Source organism: Corvus kubaryi, unplaced genomic scaffold, assembly GCF_017639235.1.
Source record: "Corvus kubaryi isolate FWS band 111438036 unplaced genomic scaffold, C.kubaryi_AGA036_p1.0 37270, whole genome shotgun sequence".
Lineage (NCBI taxonomy): Eukaryota > Metazoa > Chordata > Aves > Passeriformes > Corvidae > Corvus > Corvus kubaryi.
The window spans coordinates 2,877,257-2,891,385 of record NW_024581083.1 but is presented as its reverse complement, the minus strand read 5'-3'; positions in this window follow the sequence as shown (position 1 = coordinate 2,891,385).

Here is a 14,129-nt window from a genome sequence, read left to right as displayed (position 1 = left end):
AAGAAGCAAAATGTAAATGTCAGCTCAGACTGTTTATGTGCGAGTTAGGGACTAAAATATGTTTAACTGTACACACAGGTTAGAAAGTCTCCTTTTGTCACTCAGAAATGTACCAAACACTTGATGCAGGTTTTCTGCAGATTGTTTAACATAAAAGTTGTATGTAATAGAACAACTAGTTAAGTTCTTTTCACTTGGTATTCTGTAATATGATTTCAGAGGTTTGGTAATGTCAGAACAAGTTAGACTTCTATATTAAAACAAGAAATACAGTACATATTGCTATTGATATGTATAAATACTATTATCTATTTAAAATTACTCATTTAATATAATGTAGTAAAATGCTTTTTTTTTTTTCTGTTGCATCAGCACTACGTTCCTGAAAAAGTTGTTCCAATAATGCAGATTTCATGCAAAAATACTCCACTGAAAAGTTTTGGCTTATTCTCAGCGTTATTTCATTCTCGGTGCCATCTACTATCATCAGTTTGTCATGTGCAAGTGCAGGGACAGAGCACATAGCATCGTGTACCTCTTCAAGTCACAGCAAATTGAGCAAATTTTTGCCCTACCAGAACTCTGAGTGGATTAGGGAAAGTGGATTAGGTGGTCACAAATGACTTTTTTAAGTGTTCACACATTGCATTGCAGATGTGCAGATGTCAAAGCAACTATTTAGTCTGGAAGTAGTTTGCTTGATAAAATGAAATGTGAATGAGAGTTAATAGAAGATATTTTTAGTGTATGGTTGGGAGGCAACAGGATATTCCAGCCTTTTCCTGATGCCCCCTATTCTCCAGCCTCAGCATGGTCTTCCAGTGGTGCTATAACTCAGCAGTAAAATCACTGTATCAAGGCTGCTCACTAAAATCTAGACTAGGAGCTTTAATGAAGAAAAGGCTTAGCTGAAGAATTTCTTCACAGTTCTTATTTATTGCAAAGATTTTGAAATTGGGGATTTAATTTAGTTGATTTCTTAAAGAAGGCTGTTTGTTGGTAATTGTCGGACTTGTATCCCACCATTAAAAATGCACAATATTTTAGAGGTAGACATCTATTTTTTTTTTTTCCTGCCTTTATTGCAAACCTTGTCAATCACATTGAAATATATGGTGAAAGGATTGTGGAATCAGTGAGATTTAGATGCTTGTACAATGCTATTAATTCAATAAGTGGAATTCACAGGAGATTGCATGATATCTCCTGGATGGTTCAGGTCCTGTGATGTGTTCAACAAAATTATTTTTGTTTAGCTACTCACCATTACACTTTGACCACCTTAAAATTACTGTAAAAATTCAGATGCTCCCAATTTTCAAGATATGCTCTGAGTGAAAATTCTGTATCTTGGCAACCAGGAAGGGACAATTTTTCTTTGGAAAAAGTCATCCTATCTGCCAAGATGAATTTATTATCATAATTGTTGCAAGGATATGTGAGTTTATTCTGTATCTCTTCTTTGAATCTCTTTATGTAGCAGATATCCCAATTCATTGATATTGAAATTGGTGAAGTGGATTTAATTCAGTTCAAAGAAATTCATGTCTGGTGGTATAGAACAGCTCTGTATACCATTTAAGATTTCTCATGCTTAGAGAAAACAATGATGAATTTAAACAATCTTGAATCACAATTGCTCCCTATCAGAATATGTACAGCTTGGCATTTGTATTTTTTTTGTTGTTGTTATGGACATGCAACTACCCCCAGTAAAATGGCAAGACATTTAATGCAAAGAACCTTCTGCTTACAATGGACAGCTGCTATTGCCTAAGAAAACAGTTAAATAGCAATGTCTCTCCTTTTTCTTTTCTAAGTCGTCAGTCTTATAATTTAAATTATACGAGGAAATATTAGTTCTTTGTATCATTGTTCATTTAAATGCAGGACATGAACTTGAAGCAGAAAAGATAGGGGGATATGTGAAAATGTATCTGAACTTCTGAATTACATTAGAGGGGTTTAAATTCTTCTTTGAAGGATGAAGACAGAAGCAGACTTAGGTCTGTAAGATTAGCCACAGGAAATCATCAGCTAAATTAATAAGTAATTTGAGAATGAATGAATGGAATAGTAGCATTTTAAGAAGAGGCATTTGCTGGTTAGCTTAGGTTTACACTGGTAATAAAAACTTCTTTTCAGGTCGTGCCATAATGTGACCTTTTCATGGTGCTGATGTAAATCCAAGATGAATACAGGCGGAACATAGCCCAGAACAAAAGCACAGGCTGAATGCACTTGGCTCTGGGCCTTCCCACACCAAGCTCTGTGTATTTCTCTCCTGGTCTGCGTTAGGATATCACTTCCCATGGAGAGAGCAATTCCAGTAAGAGAAGGAGGACAGAAAAACTTGATTATTGTGTTTTATTGTTCCTACCCATTTAGGGTATTTTTTTACTCTGTTTAAGCTTTCCAAGATATGGTGAATACAGAAGAGTTTTGTCTGACAGAAAATCTGGGTTTTCTCAGCTGAACTTTTTGCAGTTTTGAGACCATTTAAACCATTACAAAAGTGGGAGGAGAAGCTCCCTCGCAGAGTAGGAGCCTTCGTGGGACAGTGGGAGTGCTGTAATGAAGTGTCACAGTGGCTCACTGGGCCAGGCAGGGCGGTACCTCCTGGCAGGGCCACTCCCCAGCTCTGCCTTGTCCCGTAGGTAACCCCCAGCCTCAGCTGCACAGGATGGAAACTGAGCTCTGCAAACAATCTCAACTCAATAAATTGCACAACATGTTTCATATGCAAATGAATTTCAATCACTTTCCAAATTGAATTCAATCAAATTACTTCTTTCAGTATTCCATACCTGTCACTTGCTTTCTGCCTATGTCTCCTACATTCTGGAGCAGGTGACTGTAAACAGGAACAGGATTTAAATACATCAGCGAGGCTGCCAGTCAGTGTCAAGATGGCTCCCTACCAATTCCTACTCAAATCTTTAAATTAAATCATTTTTTTGGTAATTTTCATAAGTGTTTTCTTTCTAGTAAGATACTTGTACTTGGGAAAAAAACCAAAAAAAAACCAAAAAAAAAAAAAAGAAAAAGCCACACCCAAAAAACCACAAACCCACTAATTTTATGTGAAAAGAAATAGAGTTTTAAAAAACACCAAAGAAAGTTGGGAGTTTGCATTTGTGTAAATATTTTCTGGTACTTGTTTAGAGTAGTTTACTGAGTTTAAGTTTTATTGGGTATTAAAGTAAAATACCCCAACTCAATGAAAAAAAAAAATGAACATTTAAATTGCTGTGTTTTTTACTTCATTCTGAAAATATATTTTTGGATTAAACCAGACCCTAAATGGCAACATGTGCAATTGTTCACAACAGAAAAAATTTTTTTTGTTTTTTTAAATTTATAAGAGCTTTCCCTTCAAGTGTGATGACTAGCACGAATTGAAAACAGTGGTTTATTTATTTGTTTTAGGCTTAATAGTGAATCCAGGTATTCGTTTTTTATACTCCTTATGTAATGAAAACTCCTCATTAAAATGAAAATTATGCCCAGAGTGTGGTGCTCAGGTCCTCAAATTAAGATATACAGAAAAGGGTTGCTTTGCATCTGTTCAACTCCCTTGAAAGCTCAGCTCCTGCTTAGATGTTGGAGCCTTATATGTGGGAAACTCATCTGTCATCAGGACTGATAAAAACACAGTTAGGTATGTCCTTTTAAACAGTTTGTACTCTGCAAGAGCATTTATCTAAATCTTCTGTAATATGGCCAGTTTCACCCTAAGGTGGGTGTCCCCATAGCAGTTATGAGGGAGTTTGATGTAATGAGCAACACTGACAACGTTTTCAGTAATGATATTTACAAATACTTCCTCAGTTGCTTGAAAGGAAGAGGAACTCCTGCGTAAAAATGCCAAGAAACTCTAAACTGGGACTGTTGTTCTTGGCCATTCCAGCCAGAATTTTCTCTGTTGTTAAAATTTCTTTCATAAATGGAACACAACAAAATAGAAGTGCACATATATAAACACTCATGCTTTTTTTTTTTGTATTGCTAAAGTCTGTTGAGGCTGCTGCTACTGGTTATTTCATGGTAGTAGGATATATTAAGACTTGATATTACAACCTTTATAATATACCTACTCCCATTTCTGTGCTTATATTAAAGTTTAGCTCTTCGTCTATGTGTGACTGAAATGAAAGTTCAAACCAGTGACTCACTGCCATGGAATAGGTTACTGGATTATTAATATTTTAACATTTTCCTTTGGCAAATATGAAAGCAATTGTAGTTAAGTGTAGGACTTAGTAGGAATAAACTGCTTCTGGGTACAAGTAAGGTAATCGTTGTCTGATTCAGCAGCATTATTTTGAGAGTAACATATCAAAGAAGGGAATAATATTTCTTATATTCCAATAAGACCTTTCTATATGAGTCACATTTGATAAAAGTCTCTTTGAGAAAAAGATCAAGTTCATCTTAAATAATAATGATTTGCATATTCCTATTATGACAGCTGCATTATTCTGAAAAGTGTGCTGTGCTATTTCTGTGGCTTCTGAACACAAAAAAGGTGAATTTCAGACTGTAAAAAAAATCAGAACAAATGTTCTCAGCATGTAATTAGGCCATGCATATCATGAACATTGTTCTTGTGACTGTTTTTATAATTTTTACATAGTTATTTCAGAAAGGTTAAAAATTATGCATGCAGTCTTTATTATATTACACACATAATTTGGAAAAAAGCATTTCTCTGCACTAAAAATAATAAAGAAATAGATTCATTGTGTTGAGAAATTTATTTCTTGAGCCTCAAATAATTTAATTCCTTTTTATTCTATGCAAAAAGTAATTTTCTCCTAGGGGAAAATTATTGCTTAACTACTGTTATGTATTCACTGGCAGTCTTAGCCACTCAGCCAAAGATAGTTCTAAAAAGGAAGTGGAGAAAGCTGATTGAAGTGAAATCCTTAAACTAAATATGAAAAATAGAAGACTTAAGGTTTTATATGTTTCTTTCACAAAGAATCCGTAATGTTCCTGACATTAGAAAATCATTTAAAGCAGAACTGCAGTGACTTTATCACTGTCTTGTCATGATTGCTTTAATATACGAGCACTTAGATGTTTGTTTCAGTGAGGACCTTTATTCATTCCCAGGATGGGCACACTTCAAAAAAAAAAAACAAGTGGCTCTTGGCTGGAATGAGGAAATTAATTTTACATGTTTTTACCCATTATTTGTTTTGCTTTTTTTATTGTTGGATTAGGTTGATAACTGGAGCATGGAGAGGAGGGCTGCTGAACTGGCTTTGAGTAGAAACAATTTTCCCAGCTTGTTGCCATGCCAGGGTAGCAGCAATACCAGTCATGACAGGCCTGTAATATTCACCCACTCCAGCTGATAAATCCTGGTCATGGAGATGGAATTTAAGTAGACCAGTAAGGATGGTACTGCTCAGTCATTGGAATTTTCTGTCTGTTTACTGCCAGCCTTGCTGTATTTGCAGCAGGTGGCCCAGTAAAATTGTACTGCATAGACTTGCATAGGACCTCTGGATTATTGCTCAAGTACTTCAGCTGAGTCCTGGTGCACGTCATTGGTTTCTCCCTCATTCTCTCCACCAGAATGCGAGAGATGAGGTTTCTTTCCATCTGTGCAGGATACCTGAGGGTGTGGGTTACCAAAGAAACCATCCCCAAGGATCAGTATTTAACATGGGAATTCCAATAGACTTGTGTTTAATACTGCTGGGAATTGTAGTATGTGTATCTGAGCAGTATCTTTAATGCAGAAACCCTATCGGTTCAGGCAAAGAAAACTGAGATGTTTGTATATTAATACATGGAGTTGTCTGCAGGATGGAAAGTAGCATACTAAGCAGATCCATGGTACATAACATAGTTGTATGTATGTAAACCAGTGGAGTCATAGTGCTGGAACAGAGCTAACAGGGTATGGTTCTCATAGAAGATGAGAGAAGCATTAATGATTTGCGAGCCTTAATCACTGCCATATTGTGCATGAAAAAGGAGACAATCTATTTTATGATTAATGTACTCTGTTGGAAGGCTCAAGACAGTTGATGGAGGCAAAGAACCCAACTGTTTTGAAGCTGGTACATATAGGTACTGTTACTCTAGATATTGATCATACTTGAGATGGAAATAAGCTGCACTTAATAAGCCCTTTTTTCCCATCTATATATCAAAGAAAAATATAATTTTTAAAATTTTTATTAGTATACTTGTTCCCAAAGTGAACTTTTATTTTCCAATCCTGTTCAGTGCTGAGGAGGCTGCCTGGATAAACAGGCTTCATCCTGTCATGAAATCATAATATGCATTATGACATTATATTTTGTTGTCATGGAAGCAGTTGCAGTGATATTCCTGATTCTGATGTGAATCTTAACAAGTCTTTTACCAGCCATCAAGTTTCAATCTGAGAGGCAGGTTCTTGCCTGTGTTATGCGTTTCCCATCAGAGAGCCTGTCAGTCATTCATTACCAGGTCGCGTATCTGATGGAAACCAGCAATCCCACTAACCTTCACAGCTTTACACGCTTTCTATTCTCATTACCATGTTGGGGTGACGAAAAAAGGCAGCAAAAGAAGTTTCTGCCATTAGCACAGGTGTTTCGTGGCCAGACATATTTCAGGGAATAATCTTGCATGTTGAACTACAGAGAAATTGCAGTGAATCCGTGGGTTTGTGAGATTCAGAATAGAGTGGTTTATGCATTCTCATTGTTGTTATTTATGAAACAGAGGTGTTGCACACAGAACAAAAATTGGATTTGCTTCTGTTACAGACATTTCTGAATTTTTGTTCTTCTCTTTCTACTGGTTCTATTGCCGAGCTCTGGCTGCACCTTTGCTGTACAGTAGGTGAAAAGACATTCCACTCAACTCCCAGTATTCAATGTAGAGCTGTAGTTTTCTCTTGGTTTGCAAGAATAAATCTACCAATAAAGATAGTTCTTTAATATCTCTGCTTTTCCAAATGCTTCTCCTCATCATTCCTCTGCATTTCATGTGGCTGTACAAGTGCAACTGGGAAAGCAGGGTTTGCTGTCCTTTTCTCAAGGCTGTTAAGGCATTCTGTTCAGAAGAATAGCATGGATGCACTCCTGTTCACACAGGTTATTAATGTTACTGGGATGTGTATGAATTCCAAGCTTTGGCTATGTCTTATTGACTGCCCCAGATAACCTCATTCTGTCAATCTGCTGCCAGCACCAACACAGAGCTGTTCTTGGCAGATGGCATAGAGCAGGACTGTGAGAATGTGCTATCCCCCTGCTGACCTTGTGCACTAGTAGGAGTTCTGTTTAAATAATTCATGGCAAACTAACTGGGATTTCTCTTCCAATTTATTTTATTGTTTAGTCCAGAAAACTATTGACACATCAAGGTGTTCAAGCCTTTAACGTGCATCCAGAGAAGCCATTAGAATATTGGGACCACACACCACAGCTTCTGTGGAGCATTAAGAGTTGGTTTAGATGGCTAGATAAATTCAGTTTTCAAAATCATGTTTAACGGAGTCTGAATCGCCCTGGAATCCTGGAATTCTGTACCTACCTTCAGACAAGAGTAGGCCAGGAAGGTTGGTAGAGGTTTAGGAAGGTTTAGGCCCAGTAAATATAAGTTGTTTCATTACAGAGCTGTGTCATTCATTCATCATTGTGATCTTGGCCAAGATGTGTTTGTATTTTTTGCTGTTTAAGAAGATGAAAGCTAGAAACACTTATGTTTTTGGAGGTTTGACTGGCAAAATATTCTGGAAATACAGGATGAATTATTACTGTTTTGCTGGGTTTTTTAGTTTGAGGAAATGTAAACATTTTGCATATTGAAGGAAATGAACAGATAGAAAAGGCAAAGAGGTTTTGATATCACTTTCAGATGAGAGCAAATCCCGGTGTTATAAAAAAAAAAATCAGCATAGCACTTAAGCATATGTTGAAGTCATTTTAAAGGCAGTAGGTATTCCACACGTGTCCTGTTTATTTAAATCCTAATTTCACAAATGAATATATGTATAACTCCATATGAAAGCAGAGCCCTAGGCCAGGTCTAAACGACTAAAAAGGCAAATAAGTACAGTGAGAAGTTGATACTGGCTGTTGTGGCAAAAGAATCACTGAGCAGTTACAGAACCAAGCTTTACCCACGAGCACTTGTTTCATCCAGAAGCAATGATTTCACTTGGTGATACTATGTGTGCCTTATGGAAGAAGAGTAATTTCAGCCAGGAGTGTGTGGGCAGGATGGCATGCTCCTACTGCTATACTACCAAGTACTCCCACTGTAGTATCTCCACTAGTGTAATCCCTCCGAAGGCTTCAAAAATTGGGTTCACTGATGCTTAGGTCTCCTGGTGATCTGTAAAGAAAGAATTCTATCTATCTGTGCAATGATCTTTTCAAAACCCCATGCACTGCTTGTTCTTGACACTCGTATTATGGGGACTGAAGTACAATCTCTTTACTATTGATGAATTTTCTCCCTCTATGACCAGGCATTGAAGCTCTAGCTTCTCTGTTAAGCTGCAGGCAGCTGAAAATTGGAGCTATAATACAGGATGCAATTTTTGAAACCAAAAAATGTGTTTAGCTCCACCATGTGATAATCCTTAAATATAATGGGTGCAGATAATTGGAGGGGAGTGTAACCATCATCTAAGAAATAACTTGCTGAAAAAAAAAAATTAGTTTTATTCCTGAAAGAATGGATATTGGCACTGTCACTCCTCTTGGCTCCAAAAGTGTTCATCACACTTTCCCTTGCATGTTTAAATTATTAATTATATTGATTCTTTTTCTAACATATATTTTGCTTTTCTTTAGGATCTGAAGAATGGGTATTATGAATAAGTTTCTGTTTTTCCAATGAAATCACTTTGTCTAATGAAAGATGTTATTTTTTTCTGCAATTTTTTCTGCACTCAAACCGTCAGAGCTGCAACAACACAGCAACTCCAATTACTTCAGTGCAAGGATGTAGTCAAAACACTTTATTGAATATCTGTCTTAAAGCTAGAAATGTAAACTTCTTTATACTTTTCTGTTTTGAATCAACCAAGAAATAGTTATAATTGTATTACACATAAAATTACTAAGTTCTGTAGTTAAAGATGCAGAAAGCAACACTACCAAAGGCACTGAATTTTAACTATATATTTTTCTTCTATTAATGGTCAACCTACCAGAGTGCTTTTAAGTGTTTCATGCTTTCCTGCCATTTGAAATTCAAGCTAAAATCTTACTAATATATTGTGTCTCTTTTTTTAATCCATACAGAACTGAGATAGATTCTCTGTTAGGAGTGGCATAATAACCAAAAAGTAGCAGTTTAACACATACATATTAAACTCACATGACAGTTTAAATACAATTAATTATTTTGCATGAGCTTGCCATTACAGTGGGATATAGAGTGTAGCTATATTCCCACAATTACAAAGTCATATAAAAACTCACTTGTTGCTCACACTTTTATCTCATAATATTAAGTGGAGGAATTGTTTGAATGTACTGTCATGAAGACAGAACAATCACAAAAGTAGCCCCCAAATTAAAGCTTCAAATGATCAACATTCCCAATACAAATGACAGTGCACTAAAATGTAATGCTCTTATTGCCAAGGGCAGGTTCTGTTCTTTTTTTTTTCCCCCCCTCAGCATTTTTGACTTCTACAGGATGAAATCATAATTCATGTCCTCCACCGACTAAACAGACTTATTAAGAATAATATATACTAAGGGAATACAGGTCTCCAATCTGGAATCCTTAAAAACTTTGTGGCTTAATAAGTATTTAACAGAACCACATCATTTGAACATTTTGAATCCGTGTCATCCTTTTGGTATTGAGAGTGGTAATGATGTAGTAGGACATGTTCAGGGAGTATAAAGGCACTGTATCTACTTGGAAGTAGAAAAGCAGATAAACTGCACCCTTGAGAGGCAATGAAACATTCTAGAGCAGAATAAATGTGCTTTGGAAAGGGTACAGTGTATACTTCCCCCTTTCTCATTCTCCCATTTGTCTTCCTACAATGCCTCTTTGTGAAGGATGAGAAAAGAAAAGAATTTTTTTTTTTAAAACTGGTTTCCCCCTTGCAGCATAGAGGTTTTATGGGAAAAATGAAGCACAGAAAGAGATACAGTGACAACAGCCAAAGGCATTTTTTATTGCATTTAGCAATGTTATATATTTTTTTAAAAAAACTTGAAAGTCTTTGGAGTGAACAGTAAAAGCTGTTATTAAGATAGGTGAACGTCTGTCATCAAAAAGGGTTTGTTTCTTTGCCTGACACCTTCCTCGGGCTCTTCTCAGACATGAAATCCTTTTATAAAAGTAAAAGAAGTTTGTCACAGCTCCACAGGGTCTTTGAGAAGACCCACATTCTGAGAGCTTGACTGAACTCTTCCTCTCATGACTTTTCAATTCCCAAATGTCAGAGCTAATTTTCATTAACCATTAAGGTCTTCCCTGGTATAACAGAACTTTCCGGTGTGGGATTCCCTCTGAAAGTTTCTCATGGTCACTGCTATGGATTGCTGTGCCTGGTGGATTGTTAGCCTTGACAGTGCATGTATTCAGCCATCCTAATCTGCATCTTCCCTCTCTCCAGTGCACTCTGTCTCTGTCAGGGAAACACACATGCTTTGTTTGTCTCTGATACGTTAGTCAAGTGTAATCATCAGCAGTAGAAATGGTTGTAGAGAGTAGCTTTTCTAGAAATAATTTGATTGTCATTTTGAACTCTTTGGACTTCTCATTTACTTATACCTAATTGTGGAAATAATTTTATTGCAAACAATTGATAATAGACTTTTTTGTCACAGTAAATCCTTCACTTTTATTCAAATCTTACTATAGTAGAGCTAAACCAAGCTGAAGTTTTATTTTAATTTCTTAAATGAAATCCGAGTACCCATCTACTTAGAACTGCTTAGAGAACTTGACAGCACTGGCAGCATTACCTGTGATTTCTAGGCTAGGGTATAAATCTAGCAGACTAGCCCTGAAAAATAATTCAAATGAACAAATACGATATTAAAGAAGTGACTGAGGTACAGCATGAAAGTTTAAATAAAGACACGTCCCTAACTTGAAACTCAGTAGCTAAGAAAAAAAAAACAACCCAAACCAGAATGTAGTAGTAATCCCATGATCTGCCCTTGATTAGCCTATTTGAGTAGTTTTACAATTCTATGCATTTATATACTGCGACTTTGAACTTTATTGAAAAATATATAATTTAAATATTAATTATAATATTAATTATTTTCTTAATTTTAAGGATAAAAAGGCTTCTGGAAATCTATAAATAAATTTAAAGAAAGTCAATATAAAGGAATAAAAATATTTGCATTTAATTTGGAAAAAATGAATTTAATTTCTCTTTAATTATGACTGCTCAGTGTCTTAGCCATCTCAATGAAGATGACATTAGACAAAAAAGAAGTATACAGAGTTAAAAGAAAAACATGATTACTGCTAGTTATACCTCTGGACACTTACAAATAGCTTAGCTGAGTAAGATGAATTTTTTTCCCCCAGATAATGTAGACCACCAACCATACAGGATTTTCACTGGTGTTTGTTATGAAAGGGAACTCTCTATTTCATACCTCTCTGTCAAATCAAAGCCTGACTTTCTGAAACAATCATATTTCATTTTACATGTACACATAAGGACAAATGTGATCACATCCAAAACAATGTGGGCTATCCTACCCATCCACTTCAGCTGGAAAGGGCTGAGGGGGCTGTGTTTTAAGAGCTGTTTTGTGACACCCCTTGGATTACCAAAGAGACTGCCTGGAATTTTTCAGAAGAGGATAGTCTTCCACCAGCTCGAGAGTGAGGAGACCCCAGGCACTACTGAGAGTGTGAGGCTTTGGCCACCCTTCCTCTGAGCTTCCTTCTCCTGTCCTATCTCACACATCTGCTTTCCTGGCATCCTCTCTTCTAATGCCTTTTTTTAGAAAAAAATCAGATTTACCAGTTCAAAACTGTTGCCATACCCTCTTTTGACCAGACAGGAGTGTTATAATCCCTGTTACAAACAGTCCTGAGCAAGTCTGTATTTGCCATTCTCAAGGAGCTGACATGACCTACTTGTCTGTCTGTCTTTGCCCAACAGGTTTGTCAGGAAATGAGAGATAGGTCTGAAACAATGAGCTGCTGTCTTGTTGTTCCTTTTCTCATCCTTGTTGTACTGTTTTTCTGGGCTGACATCAGTGAAAGACAGCTCTACCTCATCTACCCTGAAAAATGACAGCTATTATTGTCTTCCACCTAAAAAGCAGAAATAGATTTTATAGGTTTTCTCTCTATTAAAGGGGCAAGGGAAAAGAGTTATTGCCAAAAAATAAAATCAATTTGTTGTTGCTTTAGTCATTTAAATACTACTGCTGCCTTTTCATCTGTATCCCTAAAAAAAGGTTGAATACACTTTAAATGGAAACTTTAACACAGAGCTAATTCAGCTGAAATCCATAAACTCAAAATCCAGCATTTTATTGAAATATTTGTTATAATACCATGGAAAGGATCATCTTAATACTTCTAATGACCCTAGTTCACCAAAATCAGCACAGTGTGAGCCTATACAAGCCATCTGAAATGCTGAGAACATAAATATTGACTTGTCCAACAGACAACTTGCTTTTCAGTTATTAATCAGAAGACGTGGATTTGCAGGGTAACTTGGCAAGTCACCATTACATTGAATTAAAAGCTGCTGGAAAAAAAAAAAAAATAGTTGGAGCTTTATAGTTATTAAAGAGCAGCTGGAAGGAAGCCCGGCATTTACCATGAGAGGGCATGGGGGAACCAGTACACTTTTAACAGGCAATACCATGTCCATGATTTTCTTCCTGTAAATGATAAAAGCCCCGCAATCACAACAGTCTGGAGAAGTCCTCAAAGGAAGTTGGTTGTACATTTCACAGGTATCACTGTCACTAAACCTTTCAGGAGTACACCAGTAATGCATTTTCTGCACAAAGCAGTTTTACTTGTTCCTTGTGCTGTGTCCCCAACATCACACCCGGTGGTCCTGAATAGAGTTATGTCTATAGTACGACATTTTAAAAGAAATGGGATTTTCAAACAGGAGCCATTCAATGAAAAGATACACTTAAAAACTCAGAAATATATCTTAGGCATTGAATGAGGCAATAAATGTTTCATGGTAAGCATATAATTATGTTAAGAATTAGAGCTTTGAACACCTGGGTATGTTGAATACATCACAGTGATTGCTTATGGAGAACAATATTAAATATACAATAAAATCAATCTCCAGGAGGAATCATACCACAGAGCATATTTCCACCTTTGCACAGTAGGTTTGTGTTGAAATTAGAGGAAGGCACAAGGCTGGTGCTGAATCAGGCTCCCCACACAGCCTTTTCTGAGGAGAAATGGTGATTGACTGTCATCACTTGAGTGCATTAAAATAAATTTTTCTTAATCTTCATGATAAATCTAACTAGTCACTGGTAAACTTGGATCCCTTATAGGGAATTTTCATAATTTTGTCATCTGAACTATATTTGTCTTAGAAAATCCAGTAATACATTCAGGTCAGAATAAGACTGCAGAAAGTGAAAGCTGTCAGCTCAAATAAAATGTAGATGGTAAACAAATAAAAATACAAATGCAAGCCAGAGATGTGTACATTTTTAAAAACTTTACTTTTGTTATTTCAGTTGACATTTTGCTGAATGTCACTAAGAGTGAATAAACAAGCTAATGAGGTTTTAGCTAAATCTCTGCAAACCAGGCGTGAATGTGGAAAAAAATTGCTCATCTCTTAATCCCTGACTTCCTATTTTGGGACTGTTCAAGTGTCCCCTGGTTTGCAGTGATGCATTCATTCAACATGTGACTGGCATCAAAGGCATGAAATTCTGATTAACCATTTTTTTTGGCACCTCACCTCTTCCAGTTTGAACTTGGAATCTCCTCCATGCACAGACTGCTAATGAGGAAATCCTTGCTTATGAATTCAATGCAGAATGAGAGAATTTTTTTCCTTTGCATAATGTTTGCTTTGAAGTCAGACAGTCCAAGAAAGTGATTGATCTTACCCAAGTTCATAACTTTTTCAAAGTACTGCCGATATCATTAAATTTTAATTAACC